The sequence below is a fragment of the Mustela nivalis genome (genome assembly GCF_964662115.1).
Source record: "Mustela nivalis genome assembly, chromosome: 5".
NCBI lineage: Eukaryota > Metazoa > Chordata > Mammalia > Carnivora > Mustelidae > Mustela > Mustela nivalis.
In genome coordinates, this window is record NC_139024.1 from 76,541,420 (window position 1) to 76,562,349 (window position 20,930).

The window sequence follows — 20,930 nt, forward strand, 5'->3', positions numbered from 1 at the left end:
TGCGAAAATCGTTCCCTATTTGCATATATAATTTTGGAAATACATTTACTAGGTAAAATAAAGTCCACTTTTGTTAAATTCTGCATCTCTTCATTCCAGAACTGCTTTATTTTAGGTACTCAAAGTTATTTTTCATGGCCTCATTCAAGTACAATACTCCCAAGTGATAAAAATTGAATTGTCATGAACCTGAGAAAAATAAGGAGAAATTAATTTGCTCTACTTTGCAGACAGATTTTTTTTTTGCTTACATCTACACTTAAAATTTTATTTTTAAAAAAATATACCAGATAGCAGTATAACAATGACTATGAAGATATGTCTTACTAAGTGATTTATAAAATAATTGCACAAATTTTTTAAAAACACCAACCGGAGAACTGTAGAAGAAATTTGCTCTTTTAGGATTTAACTGCTTCTACAGATAGAAGGAGAGATCAGACTTGATGATATCAACACATTTAGAAGAAAGTAGTTACCAAACGCATGTTGTTAATTTTGTTACATGGTTCAGCTTCATTTGACTATATTTCTCCCTTAAGAATAGTTTATTGAAATGATGTCCTACAGCTATGAACAATTCAGATTATAAAACTTTCTAATGCACTTGCTTATAATCACAAAGTAAAATTTTTTACACTTTTGAACCTTTAGAATATATGCAGTGTATAACCTATCTATTTCAATCCTACTCTTGAATTCATTCGGTGTGTTCTTTACTAAAGGTCAGTAATGTAATACTAATTGGATCAAATTCCCTTAAGCACATTCTCGTCTCCTTCTAATGTACAACAAAATAAAATAGCTTTCATGGTAGACACAATAAAAGCCTTAAAAATGAAATAAGGAAAATAACATTGGATATTTATAAAATGCTGGAGTGATCTTTCTGCAGAGCTGCTTCTTGTGGCTTTTTTTTTTCTCTTTGCTAATGTGGGTTTATCTTATCATTTTAACAAATAATTCATTATCTTAAAGGAAAACATAGGTTTTCTCTTTTATGTCTCCATTGGTCACCCTTTAATAATAAATTATAAGCTATCTATAATTGCTTATATATAATGTTTATAACTATTCCTGAAAAAAGCATACTACTAAAATTCAGAATTTAAACCAGCCACCATGTACAATAAGGGTTTCCCTTCCTGTTAACGTTTATGGAATATAGCACTGAGAAAAAAATTGAGTTTCATTTTCTTTAAAGATATTAATTGGTGGGGCGCCTGGGTGGCTTAGTGGGTTAAAGCCTTTGCCTTTGGCTTGGATCATGATCTCAGGATCCTGGGATAGAGTCCTGCATCGGGTTCTCTGCTCATCAGGGAGCCTGCTTCTCCCTCTCTCTCTGCCTGCCTCTCTGCCTACTTGTGATCTCTGCCTGTCAAATAAAAAAATAAAACCTTTTAAAAAATTTAAAGATATTTATTGGTTATAGGGAATAGCTCCTTTTCTATACTTTCTGTGTGGGAGGCAAAGAAGGAGCTCTGTAGACAACATCACTATGCCCTCATTGTCCTCTGGTCAATATGTTTCCCCACTCCCTAGTCTCCATGCCTAGTCTCCTGTGATGGAGCCCCACATTGAGCTCCACATCGGGGGCCCTGCTCAAAGGGAAGCCTGCTTCTTCCTCTCCTACTCCCCCTGCTTGTATACCCTTTCTTGGTTTCTCTCTCTCTGTCAAATAAATAAATAAAATCTTGAAGGAAGAAAGAAAGAGGGAGAAGGAAGAAAGAAAAGAGAAAGGATTAGGGATGTCTGGGTGGCTCAGTTGGTTAAGCAGCTGCCTTTGGCTCAGGTCATGATCCCAGCGTCCTGGGATCGAGTCCCACATCGGGCTCCTTGCTCAGCAGGGAGCCTGCTTCTCCCTCTGTCTCTGCCTGCCATTCTGTCTGCCTGTGCTCGCTCTCTCCCCCCCTCTCTCTCTGATAAAGAAAATCTTAAAAAAAAAAAGAGAAAGGGTTAAATACAGGAAACCAATTAAAATGTTATTGAAGCAATCCATATAGCTAGAATTGAGGAAGAGGATATAGAAAAAAAATGAATGGATCTGAGAATTATTTAGAAGGCAAACCATTATGACTTGGGGACTGGATGCAAGGATGATACAGAGGGAGGTGTAAGAGCTAACGTCTAGGTGCCTCTGTCACTGGCTTAAATCCATGTTAATTTCTCTTTCTAAGTGATTGCAAACATCCTTTGACCAATTGGATTCACCTGAGAAGCCTCTTTACTGTTAAATTTCAACATTTTCTGTATGGAGTGACCATTGTTTAATTAAGGTTTTGAGGACTATATATATATATATATATATAGAGAGAGAGAGAGAGAGAGAGAGAGAAACAGTGACATTTATCTTAGGTTCCCGTGTCTAAACTTTAATGATGCTCCCTTCTTGGAAACACAGAATGGGTCACTGATAGACTTTATGCTTACAACTGACCCTTTCTGCCAAGCACATATAAACCATTTTCCGTTACTGACATTGTCATTTACTTCATCATATACTGGCCCCTCTTTTTAACTATTTAAGTTATCTGCTGTGATGAAAAAAGAAAACTGTCATTACCACCACAACAGAAGATAAAAAAGTAGCCCAGATTTGGGTTGTGTCTGTGGTGGATATTATCCTTCCTTACATCTCAGAAAGTTAACACTACTGATTGATTAAAGAACATGATGACGTAATGAGGTGCTCTGCACTGAGATTTGATTTAGAGGTTAGAATCAACATTCAAAAAGCTTCAAAGTATAAACTCAATGATTATTTCAAGGAAAGATATAAGAGAATATATGTGTAACAGGACCAAAGAGCCTGAAATCCAAGATTGAAATTGCAAAGCCCTGGTAATCATGGACTTGACATGGCAACACCTGAGATGGGATTGTTGGAGACAAACATAAGAATCTAAGTGCTTGATCCCTCAGAAGGTCCACGTCCCATGTACCTAAATGTGGTATGTGAACCTAGTAAATAAGATTGTCAATTTAAAGAAACCAACAAAGAGAAGACAAATGGAACCTTCCCCAACTGCTTGGAACAACTAAACATACCAAAACTTGTCAAGAACCTGATACTCTCCTACCATATCATTTCCTCTTCAGTTTGTTCCACTTCAACTAAGTACCAATGTATAAACTTACTCTTTTATCTCAGCCCCAAATAGGATGATTCTTGCACAGCAACTTCCATCTTAACTGGAAAGAGAAATATCTTCTCCTTTTCTCCATCTACATTCCGTCTCTAGAAGATTTCATCTAACCTCCAGAGCATTAAAAAAATCTATGCTCCTGAAAAAGTGCTCAACATCGCTCAGCATCAGGGAAATACAAATCAAAACTACAGTGAGATACCATCTCACATCAGTCACAATGGCTAAAATTAACCAGTCATGAAACCACAGGTATTAGTGAGGATGCAGAGAAAAAGGAACCTTCCTACACTATTGGTGGGAATGCAAGCTGGTGCAGCCACTCTGGAAAACAGCATGGGGGTTCCTCAAAAAGTTGAAAATTTGAGATACCCTACAACTCAGCAATTGCACTCCTGGGTATTTACTGTAAAGATACAAATGTAGTGATCTGAAGGAACACATGTACCTGAATGTTTATAACAGCAATGTCCACAATAGCCAAACTATGGAAAGAACCTAGATGTCCATCAACAGATGAATGGATAAAGAAGATGTGAGATACACACACACACACACACACACATATACAATGGAATAGTATGCAGCCATCAAAAAGATGAAATCTTGTCATTTGCAATGACTTGGCTGGAACCACACACACACACACACACACACACACACACACACACACACAAAATGGAATACTATGCAGCCATCAAAAAGATGAAATCTTGAAATTTGCAATGACTTGGATGGAACTAGAGGGTATTATGCTAAGTGAAATAAGCCAATCAGAGAAAAACAATTATCATATGATCTCTCTGATATGAGGAATTTAAGAGGCAGGGCAGGGGGTCTGGCAGGGATAGGGAGGGAAAAAATGAAACAAGAAGGGACCAGGGAGTGAGACAAACCTTAAGAGACTCTTAATTTCATGAAACAAACTAAGAGTTGCTAGGGGGTGGAAGGGGAGGGATAGGGTGGCTGGGTTATGGACATTGGGGAGGATATGTGTTAGGGTGAGTGTTGTGAATTGTGTAAGACTAATGATTCACAGACCTATACCTCTGAGGCAAATAATACATTATATGTTAATAAAAAATTGTGTCCCACCATTTTCAAATTTTTATTGTCACACCTTGATTGCTCTTGTGAGTTCACTTTTACCTATCTGCCTATTTTGGCTCACATGTCTAGTAGCTATCATAAATTGAACATATCAAAAGAAAACTGTTGATTCCATGTCACTTCCAAAGTGCTTTTCTTTCATTCTTTCTATCTTGATTGATGACACTACCACCTGCTTGGGTCCTTACCTAGACCTTATCTATGATGATTTTCACTTCATTTTCCATTGAATAGTAAAGTTCTATTGATTATACATCCAAAATACATTCCAGCTACTACCTACTATTTCTTACCATCTCTATTGCTACTTGCTAATGTAAGTGATAATTATATCACCTAGACCTCATTAGTGGCCTCTAAGAGTTCTCTAATTCTATGCTAATGCCTTATAGTCCATTCTTATATCTTCTTAGTGTCGTTTTAAAACCCTTCAGTGGCATCTGATTGCAACCAGACCAAAATCCAAATCCTGACATCCCTTGATTTGATCACCTAGTATTATCCACATCTCTCATAATTCTCCAGAAATACTGGACTTCATTCTGATCTCTAAATAGACCAGAATGTTTTTCTGGATCATGAACTTGGCACACACTATTCCATGTGCTTAGATCACACTCCCCACTCCTCTCTTTTCCCATACTGTCACATGTTTGCCTTGTCTAGAATCAGCTCAGTTGTCCCCTCTTCAGACAGCCCTTCCTAACCATTCTCACTGAAGTGGACCCTCCTTTCACCAAGTCAATCTTTTTGCCATTGCTGCCTCTATTTTCTCTATAGCACTTAGTATTACCTGAAGTTATCCCATTTACTTGTTTACATGATTATAGACAGTGTTTTCACATTAGAAGATAAACTTCATGAAAGCAGGGACTCTGTGGTTTTGTCCTGAACCTAGAACATTGCCTAGGGAACATAAATCTTTGTTGAATGGTGCAGAGTATGGCCTCAAAATCATTCCTTAAAACTTAAGTGATTTTACACATACATCCTAAGAAAAACTTTGAGGTACTTTGGTGATTATGAATTATGATGAAATGTTACTTAGTCCTCTGGATTATTTAATCAGATAATAACATCTACCTCAAATTTAATGGGACATCAGAGCAATGGTAAAAGTCAATATGAATTAATAAGGAAAAGCAATTCAAAGGTAATTCCCTCAAGAAGTTATTATCTCAGAATTTCAAGAAAACAATCTTACCCTACTTCAAAAAGAAGACCTAAAATTACTGTATTACATAGTTCATAAATAAGTAGTGAATTATAATTTTATCTAACGTCTAAGATAATGAATAATAAATAAAGATGATGATAAAGATTAGAAAATATGTATTTATATTTGGGTCTTTATTTTCCAAAGGAATATTATTAAGTTATATATCCCCAAAATAACTTAGCTTATATTTATTTCATAAAATGTTGCTAATTGCTTTTGGATTGAGATTCAGTTTCCCAATGCCCCTAAACTAATTAATAAAAGAGAAAGAAAAGTCAACTTTCTGACATACCTTACCTAGATAAACTCTGAATAATGTATTAGCTAGATATATAGCAATCTGAATTATCACAAAGCTGAGAACAGCTTCTGGAATAAAAGCATCTGCTTGCTTTCTACTTTCCATTGCATGAAAGGCAACACCACTACTCCCACCTCCCTACCTCATCCACTACCTGCTCCACTAACCCCATGACCTGGCCACAGTCTTGCCTCCACACTGTCCCCACAAAGCCTTATTCTTTAGCTGTTGCTGGCGAGTCATTATTGCTAAAATTTATCACACATAGGCTTTTTTTTCAGACTTTGACCATGCTTTTCCCTAGATCTAGAATGTTTTCCTCTACTAGTCAACCTGAAAAATGATTTTCTCAGGCTTCAAAAACAAACAGAAACATGACCTCATACCTGCAGCTTTCTGTAATTATGTTTTTACTCCCAACTATCTTATCTTCTTCAGAAAAAATCATTTCCTCATCAGTCTACCGTTTTACATTATAACATTATAACTCTACCACTTTTCTACATGACACTGAAGCTTGACGCACACTTGTGCTTGTGTGTCTATCTCCCTTGGTGGGTTGTAAGGTCCTAAAAGATGCAAACTATTTCTTATTCATATTCCTAGCAGCTAGATGAAGCCCACCAAATATTAGATGCCCAAGACATATTTGCTAAGGTGATATCAAATAAAAGCTTGTCACAGAGGAAACAGTGAATTTGGTTCTCCATGCCCATTGGTTTTATTTATCTAGGTAGACTACAGAGCAATCAATATTGTAACAATTTGTAAGAATCACAAAGGAGGCCAAAGGAGTACAGCCTTACAGTGTTCTTGTCATTTGATAGAAGTGATAGCAAGAGTTGAAGTGCAAGTTACTTACATTGGTTTGGTTTTACATATTTAATATTGTGATTTCCCCACAATTTGGATAAAATAGCTTTTTAAAGGGTATTTACAATTAAATAAAAGATTTAAAAATAATGATAACTGTTGCTAAAAACTTTCTTCACTTAACAAATATTTATTGAGTATAGATTTTCAATAGCTGAGGCATAGACTTGCTCTCTTTAATTCCTCATGGACTAAATTGTTGAAATCATGGCAATAAATTATTTGAAGTAATCTGATAGATATCATCAAATAATCAGTTTTATTATAATGTCATATGTAAAAAGTTTTTTGGAATTATGATATCAAATAAAAATGGTTTCAGTCAAAAGTTAGAGTGACATTCTAGATGCTAGAAAAAAATACCTTCTTACTTTGAAAGGCAGAGACAAAAATTTCCTATATTTCAAGGTCAGGGACCACAAACTCTAAGGATTCATATACAAAAGGATAAACCAACTTATCTGTGTATGGCCTTTCTGATAAATGATTCAAACAATATAAATGAAAATCATGTTCTGATTAAATAATGCTCTGGATAAATCTTAATAAATTTTTATCAAAGTCTGGAGAGAAACTCTGATGTCAAAGTCTTCCAATATTTTGAAGGACAATATAGACATGTGTTGTTTTTATACTCAAACTGCTATGGAGAACCAATGAGTTACCTAAGTCTAAAACTGACCTTTGAATTCAATTGTCTAGGTGCCTTTCCTTGGATAAGATAGGGCAAATGGAAGGCCAAGGTTTTTTTGTTGTTTGTTTGCTTTCTTTTAGTTGTCTAAACTCTTTATTTTAATATAGTATAAATACAACATGACACAATAACATTTGAATTTTAAATAAGGACTATGTTATCAGTTTAATAACACGGTAGTTTGACAGACCCACTGTTCAAATACTAAGCCACTGAAAAAAACTAAATTGTTATAAATTGAAATAAGTATATTTTTAAAATAGACCTTAGAAAAATAAATGTCATTCCCCTTTTCAAAATATTGACCTCTCCTGGGGTGCCTGGGTAACTCAATCATTTAGCATCTGCCTTGAGCTCAGGTCATGATCCCAGGGTCCTGGGATCAAGCCCCATGTGTTCCCTCTCTTCTGTCTCTCTGTCAAATAAATAAATAAAATCTTAAAAAATATATATATTGACCTCTCCAAAGAAGATATTAAAAACAATTGCTTTTAATCATTACTTGTTTTAGGTAATTCTAACTTGTTAGTAGAAGGCAAAGTACTATTTCTTCACTTATAAAACCATTTTAAAAAATACTATTATGATATACATTTGAAATAATGACTCTGTCAATAGAAAAAACTGCCTCTTGCATTTTATATCATTACTAATCGGTGGGTGAAATGAGAAGCCAGATCATTTTGAGTAAAGTCATAAGACCATGTGGCCAAGATAGAATGGACTGCTGTCTGCTGTTCTTGCTATTTCAATGTACTTAGTGTCAGAACCAATACACATCATGATATGCTTCAACCCCACAAACTGGCCAATAGGCATTCTCATCGGTCAGCTAGCCTCTCTCCCTCTGCCTCACTAATTGTTAAGTAGTTTGAATATTACCGCTGAATAGCATTGTATCAAAATAAGACTTATATTTGTCTCATATTTATCACAAACTGTACAAGGTTATGCATGCATAACTAATGTGTGTATGTATTTATGTGTATACACACAGAAATTTATAGATTTCTTAGATCATCCTTATAGATTTATTCTTTTTTTCTCATTTTAAGATAGGGAGAGTGAACCTGAGGAAAGATAGTAACTTTCTCCATGTCATACTCTAAATAAGTAATGCAGCTGGATTTCAAACTCAAACAAAATTTATGTTCCAGGTACTACACAAAATCTCTCCAAACTTTATTCATCATATAACATAAAATTGTGCTTTGCAGCATATAAAATTAAAGGTATATTTTATCATAGTGCTAAACCTGTGTTCGTTGACCCACACACTGCTGGAGATGCCAGAAAACAATCACCACAACCAGATGAGGTGGGAACCCCTCAGGCTGTCTCAAGAGTATTTGGCCCTAGCCATTCTAGCCATTCAAAAGGCATGGGAAATTCTGACCAGTCCTTGAGAATGTCCACACAATGCAGAAATTTAGCCAGACCCACTTAGGCCGACTGCCAACATATAACACCAAGCCTTCCCCCAGTGAAGACTCACTTGACTCCAGCATCATTGTTCACTGCTGGCCAGCACTAATATCCCCAGTGCACTGACAATAGCCAGGGCCAGGAACCCTACTCCTACACAGCAATTGTAAAGCCTTGCTTCTAGACTGCAGCTAAGTCCATCAGTTCCTAAGATCAAGATCAGAACCAAGCATGATATCCCTCTTCCTTGTTTATATGAGTCATTGCCCAGAATCCAGACCTCTCAGATCAATCATTTCCTCAATTCTCATTTCCATAATGTTGTCAGTGTATTTTCTCCTAACCCAATTTCTCATTCTAACATTCATTCCTGAACCTTTTACATTTGCCACTGATATTCCCCCAAATTATTTGTTATTTAAAATTACTTTAACTGAAACCTAAAATCAAAATTTCCTCTTTATCCTTCTCAGGCAAGGTGTTTTTGTCCGTTTCCCTCCCACACCCACAATGCTTAAGTGTTGGGCTAAGCAGTAGGATTAGTATCCTCCAGGTTTTCATCAAGAAACACCTAAATCCAAAGTTCTAGAACTTTGTGATTTGTATCACCCAGCTTTACTACTCTCCCCAACTCCAAACTCCAGGTCCTTGAAGACTTCAACACCTGTCCACAATCTCCATCTTTACCTTAGCTGCTATAACCATCCCAGTGAACATAATAGCCACGTGGATGAACCACCCAACATTCTTGACTGTGTTCACTGAAGTTCCTAAGATATCTTCCACTTCACCTAAGCTACCAACTTGCTCAATCCCAATTTGAATCCCGCTATCTCAAGAAACTCAAATTACACCTTAAGTACCCATTTCAAATATCCTACTCTGACCAAAACATCCCCTTCTTCCATTCTTCCAGTTACTCATCAAGCACTATCCCCTGAAGCAGTTGTTCATGTAACTCTAAGATCACCAACAAAGTCACCTACTTTTACCATATCTGGTAAAATATGCCTTTCTGTCTTAATGCCTTTCGCTACACATCTTCAGTGTATGGCGAACTACATCTCCAGATGAATCTCACTGTAAACTTCCTCTTAAAAAATCTTCTTGCAAATGTTTCTTTAGTTATTCACCTTCACCTCACTCTTCAGTTTAGTCTGGTTTCTGGCCCCGCCACTTGGAAAAAAATTCCTCTTCTAAAGGACACCAGTGCCACGAAAGGGCTAAATCACAGGAAAACTTATTTGGCTTTTAGGACTCCACAAGCTGGCTACCAACTTCCAGTTTTTGAAATACCTTCTTTTCTTTTCTTTTCTTTCTTAACAGGGCATTCTCCTAGTTTTCCTCTTATTTCTCAGCCAGCCCCTTCTAGGGGCACTCATCCATTCCTTCTCTGCTGTAAGACCTTTTAAATATCAGAATATTGTAGGCTCCGATCTAGGCTATGTACATATTTGAATTTATCCTTTTTCCTTAAGTGTTTATATCTCCTCCTATTTTTTTAAAGATTTTATTTATTTGAGGGAGAGAGGGAGAGAAAGCTTGAGTGGGGGAAGCTGTGGAGAGAGAGAGGTAGAAGCAGGTTCCCCTGCTGAGCGGGGAACAGAATGCAGGGCTGGATCCCAGGATCCTGGGATCATGACCTGAGCTAAAAGCAGATGCTTAACTGGCTGAGCCACCCAGGTGCCCCATCTCCTCCTCTTTTTTTTTTAATATCATAAATATAAAGTACATTTATATCTTGACCTCTCTTCTAAACCTTACCTATATGGCCAATGCCTAAATGATAGGATATTTCATAATTAAACTGTGTATTTAATTATTTATTTTAACAATTCACCTTACTCTGTCTGCCACTGTTGGGTAATGAAAAAGAGATTAGCTTATGCAAAATCAATAGAATTTCACGTCACAAATTCAAAAGTTAAAAACTACATTAACAAAATAGTCTTAATATTGGTTTTATTTCCCTAAACCACTATTAGACCCCCTGTAGAGTTCTTCAGTGTGTACTACTCTTTGTTCTTCTGAAAAACACTCTGCTTTTCATTATTTTCAAATGCAATTGACCTCCTTTCAAATGCATATTGCTAGTTTTCCCTTTCAAAGAGACTTTGTAAATGTATTTATTTGTGAGTGCAAGATTCTTTCTCTCTCATGAACTATAAAGCAATTCTTGAAAGCCTGGGGGTGGTAGTGGTGGTGAACTTGGGTTGCACTAACATATAAGTGAGAACCTGTAAACTTGATGTGTTAAGAACTCAGGTATGTTAGTTTCCCTGTATCTACCTGGTGGCTAGGTGCTTAATTTCTGTGTGCATGTAGATCATGAGTAAACAATGCCAGCTATATTTTCAAATTTAGAATCCATGGTCCTTTCTTTCCCTTTTAGAATTGAGAATACATTGGTGACCAGGCCAGTAGGTCAGTGAACATTTTCTGAATACTATCATCAGAGCAGACCTTAATTATGACACTAAAGCAAGGTCACTATATGAACTACAAGAAAAGTAAGTCTAAGGACCCACCTCAAACTATTCTATGAAAAACAACCTGTAAGAGTTCCTTTTTTCTGTGTTTCATTGAAAAGAAAAACTGTGCCTCTAGCACCAATCCATTTCCAGCATGGAGGAGGCGAGGGCACAGTGGCTTCTCTCTACAAACCTTCCAGCAATGAAGGCCTTCTAGCTGGGAACTGCATCCTGTCTGTCTGCCTCTCACTTTGGAAAACACGTTTATCAACTCAGAGATGAATCATTGCAGCATTTATGCTAAATCGACAATCCAGGGCTACATAGTTATTTTCCACTGCTCCAGCAGACTTTCTCTCCTATTTCCATCTGAATCTTAGCCCACTCCTATTGAATAGAAAGTCTGGCCTCCTTCCAGACTTCCCAAATCTGATTCTGGAGTTCCCTGAGGATAGGTCTGATTGGTGTATACTACCTTGAGGACCAGCGTCAGCTGGTGAGAAGCCTGCTGCTCTGCTCTAATTGGTGTATTATGGAGATGTGAGCCGTTCTGAGTCATCAGCAACAGAAGCGGGAGTACAAAGTGTCCTGCAATGATGCAGGACAGAACAGAGTCAGGCTTCTGGTTTGTTCTCTCCTGACTGCTGACAACGCACAAGAGATTCAGAATATAAAGGTCACACTGTAATTCTTTATAAGTAGCATCTGCCCTTTGTGTAGTGGTTTTGTGGTAATTAAAGACTTAGGTTTATGTATCAGACAGAGTTGGATTCAGATCCTGACACTTACTGGATAAGTGACCTTGTGCTCATTAATTGATGTCACAAAATCAGATTCCTCTTCTGAGAATTTTGTCTTATCTTAGTTTCTACCGTAGAGTGGTTTTAAGAATTAAATGGGATATAGAATATAAAGGCAGAACATAGGACCAGGCACAGGATGAGAGTTAAAAAAAACCAGTAATATTATTAAGGGTATTCTATACATTGTCCGTTTCCATAAATAATCCAATGTTCTTTAAGCTATTGCTAGCATCATTTCTTTCTATTTAGTCATTGCTTTGACTCCATAGCACAAAATTTTACACCTTATCTTCCCTTTCACCTCAGAACAATCCAGTCACCCAAAGGAATAAAGACAGGAAACTATTCATGTCTAAGAAGAGGCAGTAAATGAAAAATACAAATATTACTTTAAAACTCAAACACTGACTTCTTTGACATTAACTTTTCCCAAGTCCTACCTAAAACCTGGATGTGGTGTTCACTTCTGTTTATTCATTTGTCTTTTGCTTTTGTTTGTGATTTCTAAAAATATAAGTGGGATTCAAACTAGGTCAGTGAGTATTAAACCACAGAGTATTTACTAATATGCCAAAATTCATAGGGCATTATATTAGAAATAATACAAATACAGTGCAAAAGTCAAAGAAAGCCCCCATTCATATAACAGCTGAAACAAAATCTATTTCTACCTGTAACTGGGATCCACACTTGGATCTTCAGTCATGTTCACTTGATGTTTGAAGGCTATGGCCCACTTGGATGTCTCTGTCGATTTCTATCTTAGCCAATCCAATACTACTAACAACTTTATTGGAGTGGCCATTTGCTGTTCTTCTGGCTTTTGAAGTTTCTTAGATTAACTTTTCTACCTCTGGTTTTCAATCAATTTCTGGGTTTGTAATGTCATATATTCCCATGCTTTAACAGCTGTATTAGTTTGCTAAGGCCGCCATAGCAGAACATACAGACCACATGACTTAAGCAACAAAAATTAGTTTTCTCACAATTCTGGAAGCTGGATATCCAATATCAAAGTGCTAGTAGGTTTTGTTTTTCTTAAGACCTTCCCCTTTACTTGCAAACAACATCTTTCTTGTGGTGTCCTCACATGGCCTCTTCTTTGGTGCTCTTTCCTCTTCTTATAAGGACAGTAGTCCTAGCAAGATCCATACTTACAATCTCATTTATTAACCTTAATTATTTCTTTAAAGGCCTTATCTCCAAATACAGTTATATCAGGGTTAAGGCTTCAACATAAGAAATCTGGAGGAATACATTTCACTCATTAACAGCCTTGCAGAGTATTCATTTGATAAAGATCAACCTCCCTGACTTTGTCTACTGGAACATTGAAATAGCTGGACATTATTCTGTATGTAGCTTCCAAGAAATATAACTTTCATCCCAAGAGTAGACCTGGGCCTAATGTAATCAAATTACACAGGGCCTGGAAAACACTGAGACACACCAGTTGATTATAAAACCAATATTTATTTAATGAGTTGAATTTTTTAAAAAAACCTTTTTTTTTCTTTTTTATACTAAAACAATACTTCAAACATACAGGAAAATGTAAAGAATAATAAAATGGAACTTTGGCACTCATCCAAATTAATCAAAACTTAGAAGAAATTTTAAGATAATTCTTTTAAAAGAAACATATTTCTTCTTCTAAAAAAAATATATTACAGATATATTTGAAGTCCCTGTGAATCCCTACTTGATCATACTTTCTTTTTTCTTCTTAGAGGTAATTGTTATTTTGAATTTGGTAATTTTCATCCTCAACTATTATATTTTTATATGAATAGACTGTTGTTTTTCTCATTATTAAATTTCTTATAAGTGGCATCAGAATATGGTATCAATCCCAAAATTCCTTTTATACATGGAGCTGCAGCTATTTTAATTATTGTATGGCATTCCAGGGTAGAATATATCACAATGTAACTATTTATTCTTCTCTTAATGGACATTTACATTAGTTTTCAATTTGTTGGTTATTACAAGTAACCCTTGAAGGACAATTTTTGTTTCTAATCTTGTGTGCATGTTCAAAAGTTTCCCTAGAAACTATAGGGGAGGAAAAAGTTTTCCTAGGTTTCTAGGTTACCAGGTTTCTTCTTTTTATCTTAAATCTCTTGCTCATTTTTCAATGGCATTATCTGCCTTTTTTTTATTGATTTTTAGGAGTTTATATACTCTAGATTCAAATCCTTTGTTGGACATATTCATTGCAAATAGGTTTTACTAGTCTCTAGATCATCATAAATAAATTCATTTATGGTTTAAGGTTGAATAAGTTTATCTTTTGCTATACAGAGAATTTTAATCTTAATATAATCGGATATATGTATTTCTTTAAAATTTGGGGGGATAAGAGGCTAAGAAATCCTTCTTGACCCTAGCATCAAGATATTCGTCTATATTTTTCTTCTAAAATTTTAAAGTTTTATTTTCACATTTAAATTTTTAATCCATTAAATTAAAAACAAAAAGCTGTGTGACTTTACAAAGAATACTAAATAATAAATAGAGTAGGCATATGTACTTAACATTTTTTATCTGCTAGTTCTAATATCTGAAATTTTAAGGGAGGTGATATGCTTGCTACTGTTTGTTGTATCTGATGATTCTTGCTCATGGTATATTTGTTCCTTGTGGATTTTAAATTGTGTATTACGAACTTGTTTTCAAGATTCCTTTGTATGTGGAAGTCCCGGAAAAGAAAGGTTTGGCATGTCCTTCCAGAGTGGTTGTGCTTTTGCTTCTGCCAGGCATTCCAGAGGTACCATACCTAAGATTCCTTTTTAGACGTTATTTCTGATTATGGTTTTCTAGACCACTCATGTAGTTTAAGTTGGAACCGTAATTCCACACAGTTATGAATTTTCAGCAGAGACACTTATTCTCCACCTGTGCCCAGAGTAATACTTATAAGTTTCCTTATGAGGAAAATTTTCCTTGGTAAAGTAGCCATTCTATTCTTTTAATGATGGTATATCCTTCTAAGGGGCCTATTTGAGTACTGGATCTTATTTCTGACTTACCATCTCTTTCTTGGACCCAACACTCATTCAACTTTGAAAACCTAAGCAAAATAAGATAGAAACCTCCTCCATCCACTTCTTATCCCCTTCCTCATTCCACAAACTCACCACGCAGTATGATTCTAGAGCTTCGGTATTTTTACTTTTTTATCTTGAATATTTCCCTTGCTTTCTTGCATGTTCAGCTATGCATTTAAAAGGATTAAAAAAATATTGTGATCATTCTAGTTATTCTGTTGCTGTTAAGTTTTGCTTTAAGTTGATGTTATGCTTTTCTATTTATAAATATTGTATATCAAATAGATTTACTTCATGATTCACTTTAATTGGGGAAAGCAGGATTTATACTCTAAAAAAAATAAATAACTGTCCTATAGTTTTCAGTTTTTTCAGCATTTTTATACATTTTTTTTTCTATTCAGAAATCACTTGGAGTTATAGCAAAGGGTTTAAAATTCAGATTAATTTCCCATAAACAGTATGGCATCATGAATTATTTATGTTCAGAATTTCAACTGGCTATGTCCAGCTGCCAAATTTCTGTTGTCATGCAAATTGCAAAATAAATAAAATAAATAAAGTCCAACCGACATGTTGTGTAACAAGAAATGTTCTTGTTCTTGTTCTTGTTCTCAACCACTTGAAACTGAGAGCAGGGACAACTTAAATGTTTCCAGTTTATGTAGGTAATGTTTTGTTGTTCCATACAGAACATCTTTCTAGGTACTTTTCCATCTGATCTGTTCCTAATATCACTTATCTAGCTATATCCAGAATCAAAGGATTTGGTCTATGTAATTTCTTACTTTCTTATTCTGGAGAGAGACCATTCAGGAAAAAATAAAAAATGAACCAAAATCATTTTACTCATCTCATCTATTTTTCCTGCTTTTTCTTTTCAAAACTCCTATTCTTGTTTGCTCTTGGAAGACTGGTAGATACCATATGGTTAATATAATTAACAAAATAAAGGTCTGTTTCAATTGTTAGTATTCCCAGAAATCTGTTCAACATCTTTTCTTTTGTCTATGTCATTTTAAGAATTAATATGGTAGGATCAGACTAATAGAGTCAATATAACAGATTTTCCAAAATTAAAAAATGTTAAGAGTAAGCTAAGTGCTTCTCATATTCATTGAACAAAGTTGTCCTGTGAAGGAAGAGAGCAAAAGCCCTTCCAAAGTTGTCCTGTGAAGGAATAGAGAAAAAGCCCATTTTCTTCTCAATGGAGATCATAATGTATCTTAAGCAGATGCACTTGTTCATGAAGAGTAAGTCATCAGAAAGTAAGTTTCTCACATTTTTCTTCTTTTATAAATTCTTTTGATTAAAAATAAGTCTTTAAACACATGTAATACATGCTAAATTTTTTCTCAGTTGTCAGGAACTTTGAAAGCCACTTCCAATGATCATTTCCAAGTAGCTTTAGATAATATATGTTTCCAATGTGAATTTTTTTGAGAATATCCATTCTTATTTTCAACTTATATTTTTCTTTTATTTTTTTTTCTTTAACACAGAAATAGCAACATTTGTCCTCCTGAACTTTCACATCATCAGTCACTACATTTCATGGGAAGTACTTCAATATACATAGATGATACTGTTTTATAAGATCTTCTTGCTATCTTAGATCTTCTTTTTATTGACACATTTTGCAAATATATCACTAGTGAAAACCACAATGGATAAAACATAAGAGATGCATTTTTTATTACTATAAAATGACAAAAAACAATTTTAATAGCCATTAAACAATTCATCTTCTTGTTTATAATATACAGTACATGTTAGATATGACATGCTTAATAAATTGCACATTATAACATATATTATGTTACAAAATTTCTATTAATTAGAACTCTTTAAAAAGCAAAGTACCCTGATTAATTTCTGATAATTTCAAGATATCTTTAAGTAGCAGAAAATTATAGTAGAAATAACTTAATTACTAGATAACCATGTTTTAGAATCCTGCTCCTTCCACTTACTACTCTGAACTCATCTTCACAAAAAATCTTTACTTTCATCAAAGTGAAGCATGAGTTAAAAATACCTTATTTCAACTAAAAATCTACTTGACACATAATATGTTCTCTTCTTCTGTGTTTATTAGGGACCTTTAAAAAGTAGAATAAGCTATGTATTAAGTAATACTTAAGGTAAAATAATATGATTCTGTCTCTTTAGTCCAATAGCATTATCTGTGTTACTGATAATATTGAAAGCAAAAATAAACTATTGGGCCTGTATCAAAACAAAAGGCTTCTGCATAGTGAAGGAAACAATCAACAAAACTAAAAGACAACCTACAGAATGGGAGAGGATATTTGCAAATGACATATCTGATAAAGTATTAGTATCCAAAATACATAAAGAACTCATAAAACTCAACACCCAAAAAACAAATAATACAATTAAAAATGGGCAGAAAACATGAATAGACATTTTTTTTCCAAAGAAGGCATACAAATGGCCAACACACACATGAAAACATGTTCAATATCACTTGTCATCAGAGAAATGCAAATCAGAACTACAATGAGATATCACCTCACACCTGTAAGAGTGGCTAAAATCAACAACAAAAGAAATAACAGGTGTTGGCAAGTGTGTGGAGAAAGGGGAACCTTCTTGCACTGCTGGTGGGAATGCAAACTAGAGCTGCCACTCTGAAAAACAGTATGGAAGTTCATCAAAAAGTTTAAAATAGAACTACGATCCAGCAATCACACTACTAGGTATTTACCCAAAGGGGAAAAAAAAATACTAATTCAAAGGGATATATGCATCCTGATATTTACAGTAGCATTACCTACGATAGCCAAATTGGGGAAATTGCCCAGTATCCATCAACTGATGAATGGATAAAAAAGAAGTGATATATATACACAATGGAATATTACTTAGGCTTAAGAAAGAATGAAATCTAGCCATTTGCAATAACATGGATGGAGTTAGTATTATGCTAACTGAAATTAGTCAGAGAAAGAAATACCATATGATTTCACTCACATACGGAATTTAAGAAATAAAATGAGCAAAAGGGAAAAAAGAATGAGACAGATACATGAAAAAATAGGCTCTTAACTGTAAAGAACAAACTGATGGTTATCAGAAGGGAGATGAGTTGGGGGATGTATTAAGGAGGGCACTTGCGATGAGCACCAGGGGATGTATGGAAGTTCTGAATCACTATATTGTACACCCAAAACTAATATTACACTGTATGTTAACTAAATAGAATCAACAAAAATAATATTGATAGTGAATGCATTAACAAAAGATAATTTAACATTCATTTGTATTTGCAGACTTTGTCAGAATTTTCAATGTTGCTTAATAATACTCATCTCATCTCAAACAGAAGGGCCTTGAGGTTCTTTGATTTCTAGTTCAGTTTCACGACATTGTTGCTGTTTCCCAACTCCCCATTCTGCCTTGGTAAGTTGCATTCTCCATTGATAGGGCAATGGATAGTGGTAAGAACATGTAAGGATGGTTGGTCTATAACTCAGGAAACATTGGTCAAAAGCACTGTTGTAGTTTCCTCTTTCTTCAACTGGGGTCTGGAGGCCTGGAAAAGGGTTACCATATATAGAAATATAAAAGATAAAAAAAAGTGTTTGGATCAAAAGAGGCACTGAGTTTATGATTTCCTATTATAGATGTTCTTTATATTAAGATCAGTTTACAACGATAAAAGGGTCAGTCTCTCAAGAAGACATGCAAATTATATAACTTCAAGTACCTAAGAGTGCTCAAATACATGAAGTAAAAACTGACAGAATTAAAGGAAATAATAGAATAGACTATTCATTAGTAATCACTATAGTCTTCAATATTATAGTTTCAATAATGGATAAAACAGCCTAACAAAAGATCAATCAGGAAATGGAATACATGAACACTAGAGACCCAGTATACTTAACTGACATCTTCAGAACACTTCATATTTTATAATGTTTTACCTAAATGTAAAAATGGGAAGTTTCCATTGTTAACACTAATAATTAACATTTGCTATTTATACACCAGGTACTATCCTAAGTGTTTAGTATGTTTCTTATTTTAAATAGTCACAACAACCCTAATAAGTACAAAAAGATTTTAAAAATTATCCTGATGTTGCACAGCTGATGAATGATAAGCAAGGATGTTATAGTGTGAATTATGTCCCCCCATCCCAAATTCTTATATTGAAACCCTAATACCCAGTACCAAAGAATGTGACAGCATTTGAAGATAGTGCCTTTAAAGTGGTAATTAAGTAAACAATGAGGTTCTTAGGGTGAGTTTTAATCCAGTCTGACTCCTGTTTTATAAGAGGAGAAAATTGGGACATGGAGAAACACCAGAGGCTTGTGTGCAAGAAGGCAACCGTCTGCAAGTCAAGGATAGAGGCCTCTTAAAGAAACAAAACGGGCCAACATCTTGATCTTGGACTTCTGCCTCCAGAATGACAAGAAAATAAATGTGTTGTTTAAGCTACCCAATCTATGGTATTTTGTTAAGGCAGCCTTAGTAAACTAATAAAAAGAACTTAAACTCAGAGGGTCTGACCTGAGAGATCACAGTGCTAACCACTACTCTAGAGTAGTATGGCTTACATGGTTGTTTTTCTTTGTTCCCAATTTCTCAATATGTATGTGTTGTTCTAATCTATACGGTTATTTTCAACTTTTTTTCTCCAGATCATTGTAAAGCGTTATTTAGGAATGAAAGTCACTTAGGTTCTGAGTAACTTCAGAAACTTCCGTTTTCATGTTGGTTCACAAATGACTCTTTTATTTATTTATTATTGATTTCATTTATTTATTATTACATTTATTATCAAATTAGTAGGTACTTAGCTTCCTATGCCCATATTATTTTCTTTTCTTTCTTTAATTTGTAATTTTGGAGCACATTGCATTGAAGCACATGTCAAAAGTGTTAGTGATAAAAAAAGCATATCACAAAGGAAATAGCAAATTTCCTTCAATGTACATTTCTTATAAAAACCTCAATTAGGCTTTTATTCTAATGATCTTATTCTGTTAGAGTTCAAAGTTCATAAATTAACAATCAAATTAAAATTTGACTCTTTGCACTATTGGTATGTAAGTACTCTTGCAGTCCCTCCCTCTAGAGAACAAATAGAAAAGCTATATTAAAAAATACTATTTAAATAATGCTAAACTGGCAATAAAATAAGGGAAATCCCTGATGATAACTCTAAGACAATGTGAGACTCCAAGGAAGGAGATCAAGGATTAATGACAGAGATTACTTAAAAATTAAAATACCTTTCAAAGATTGATGAAAACCATTGACCTGGGATCTTTTACAAATCCTATTTCACCAAAACCTATTTTTGGTTTGAATAGTTACTGAATGTATAGGAGATAAATAAGGGGACACTTACAAGGCTCAAGCATTTGAAACACAGAACAATGAACGAAGGCAGGACTATATAAGACTGTTAGACACCTGATAGGGGAAACAATATTTGATCTCCATCATTCTCTACATGGAAACATCAATTCCACTGAGGTCAAGGATTAAATATCAAAGGCAAACATGTATAACATTTTGGGGAAAAAAAGAGAGGAAAAAATAATTTCCTATAGGAAAAATCCATAGCTTTAACAATTTTTATTAGAAAATAGGAAAGATCAATAGTTTAAGATGCAAATAGGAAATTTATATTAAAAAGACAAGATTCACAAAAATTAACACAAAGGACAGGCAAATAAAAAAAAAGAACATAGTGAAATTAATGAAATAGGAAGCAGAGGTACAATAGTTTCAACTGAACTACATAAACTCAAAAAGCTATATAAAGAAGGTTTATGACAGTGTTAATGAGACATA

At 34.6% G+C, this 20,930-nt stretch overlaps 1 protein-coding gene and 1 long non-coding RNA gene across 6 annotated transcripts in view; both read right to left on the minus strand.

The window, feature by feature from the left end:
• The window catches only part of LOC309864468, a 664,253-nt gene that overhangs the window by 202,624 nt on the left and 440,699 nt on the right, over positions 1 to 20,930 (minus strand). The window lies entirely within an intron of this gene.
• The window catches only part of CLVS2 (clavesin 2), an 84,582-nt gene continuing 80,415 nt past the window's right edge, over positions 16,764 to 20,930 (minus strand). Inside the window, exon 6 of the mRNA XM_082729986.1 lies at positions 16,764 to 18,651. The gene's annotated coding sequence lies outside the window, so the exon portion shown is untranslated. The remainder of the gene's footprint in view (positions 18,652 to 20,930) is intronic.